This window comes from Galeopterus variegatus, unplaced genomic scaffold (genome assembly GCF_000696425.1).
Source record: "Galeopterus variegatus unplaced genomic scaffold, G_variegatus-3.0.2 Scaffold132, whole genome shotgun sequence".
NCBI classification, from domain to species: Eukaryota; Metazoa; Chordata; class Mammalia; order Dermoptera; family Cynocephalidae; genus Galeopterus; species Galeopterus variegatus.
Genome location: NW_007726243.1, coordinates 1,087,496 through 1,089,686, shown reverse-complemented (window position 1 = coordinate 1,089,686; position 2,191 = coordinate 1,087,496). Strand labels below are relative to the sequence as shown.

General features: G+C 41.7%; 1 protein-coding gene across 5 annotated transcripts in view; it reads left to right on the top strand.

The window, feature by feature from the left end:
- The first annotated feature begins 1,834 nt into the window (after positions 1–1,834).
- BBX (bobby sox homolog (Drosophila)) overlaps positions 1,835–2,191 on the top strand; it is a 284,645-nt gene continuing 284,288 nt past the window's right edge. For 3 of the 5 annotated variants that reach the window (XM_008588839.1, XM_008588828.1, XM_008588819.1), the window contains exon 1: positions 1,868–2,006. The gene's annotated coding sequence lies outside the window, so the exon portion shown is untranslated. Of the gene's footprint in view, positions 2,007–2,191 lie in introns of all 5 variants that reach the window. The other 2 variants (XM_008588833.1, XM_008588813.1) reach the window with 1 other exon arrangement.

Sequence of the window (2,191 nt, the reverse complement as noted above, 5' to 3'; positions counted from 1 at the left end):
TTGATTTTTCTCCCCCCACTCTTCAAAAAGGAGCACAGGGAAATCATAATAAAGTTTTTGTGGTTTTTCCTCCATCTGCCTCTTGTCTCTGAAGTTTGTCATTTGGAAGGAAGGGCTGTAAAGTTACTCAAAATGTGTACTGCGTATTAGAAGTCCTGGGTTTAAGTTCCTTCTTCATTGGCATTCTGCGTAATATTGAACAGGCTATATAATTTATCCGTGCCTCTTTTCTCTTATGGGTAAAATAAAGATAATACTTAGCACTGACCTCAGAGCAGTGTCGTGTGGATAAAAAACACTTTGGTCCTTCTGCCAACTAAATGTGGATCTTCATTAATATACCCTTAAATATTATTAGTTTCAAATGCTGTGATTTTATATATTTTTCCCTTTAAAAATGAAATAGAATAACACATTTCTAAATACTACTTTGTTTTCTAAACTTCATAAAATTAAGTTTTCTCTGTATCTGTTTCTCTTTCCTACTCTTACACACACACAAACACTCATTTGATAACTTTATAGATGTGAAAGAAAAACCTTTAGATGGCACCAAGAAAATAAAAAAGGATTTGAAATTAGTTCTCTTATTCAGGTTTCTTTTAAGTTTTAAGGCTATGCTTCTGGGCCATAAAATCATAGTGTTTATTTAATCTTCAAAATGTTTGTATTTAAGAATAATTCACAGACTCTTAAATCAGAAGGAACCTTAAGAAAACATCTAAGACCTAGGATAATGTCTGGCACATAGTGGATGCTGAACAAACATTTAAAGAAGGGAATCTGGAAAAACTTTCTTATCTTAATCTTAAAACAAAAACAAAAACCAACTCTGAGCATTAAAGAAGCTCAAAATTGCTCAGCTAGTTAAAGAGTTGAGTCTAGAATTTATTCCTCCTAATTTTCAGCTTTGGCTTTTCCCCAGCAACCTGTTGACTTATTTATAGTGGAATGTCACATTTAATCTTGCAAAGAAAATCAGAAGACCAGCCATCAGGTTCACCATCTGCAAAAGTCACCGAACATAGGATGTTCACATATCATGTGAAATATGCAGAGTAAAAATCATACATTTTTATAAACATAATATGAAAAATATAAATCTTGTATGTATTGAATCGAAAGATCAAGTTTTAAGGCAAAGGGCCAATAGCCAATCTTCCATGACTTATTCTACCTTATAGCACAGTTTATATGTCCACACAGCGGACTGCAGTCCAGTGATCAGTTAAAAGTAGATTGGCTATTTCAGCAAAATGTTTACCTTTGTTTCTGTGTGTTGCTGTACTGATTTTTCTCAATTTGCCTACGAATGAGGCATTAACCACCTCAATGCATTGTAGTCCTAATAAACTTATCGTGCACTACTTTGGCCTATGTGATACCTAACCGATTGACAAAAGAAATACAAGCTGATAAAAGCCTTTCTTGGCCACTTGTTAGCCAGGTCAGACTGTAAAATCATAACACAATGCACGCCTCTTCCATGGGGCACCACAAGGCAGCGATTAAAAAAAAAAAAACCCCTCACTTCCATATCCAGTGGAGTTGTAGTTTATTACCATAACCCTCCCAAGTCAAAAGGACACCAGTTTCAAGCCTTGCAACTTGGCGCAGACACGGTTTTTCCTCTTAACCCCACTCTGCTGGGCCTCTCTACCTGTCCTCTCCTACTGTCTACAGGTCCCGAACATTAGAAAATAGAAAATGTGATGATCTTTGTGTGTCTCTGTAAAATGTGTGTATGTGTGCGTGTGTTTGGGTGTAACGAGCCTTCTGTTTGGCTGCGCGGCCTGTCCGTCACGGCGCGGGCCAATGGCAGGCTGCCTTATATAAAATGAGTGTTTTCAGTCTCTCCGGGTTGCATGTACTGTATGTGGAGCAGTGTACAGTGGAGCGGAGGCAGAGCGGCTCCGCGAGCTCCTCTCCACTTTCCCATAGAGAAACCCTGACTGGCCGCTGAGGGCGAGCCACACACACGCCCTCACGCCCGGCGAGCTCGCGAGGTAAGCGCCCCCCATCCCCAGCCCTTCCCGGGCGCTCTCCCCGCACTTTCTGTTTTCCTACTCACTTGCGAGGCGCCGGGCTGCAGCCCCAAGGACTCCGCGGCAGGAGCAGCGGCGGCGGCGGCGGCGGCAGCCGGTAGGGTGGACTTGAGGAAGACGGAGGGAACCCCGCGCGTCCGGAGCCG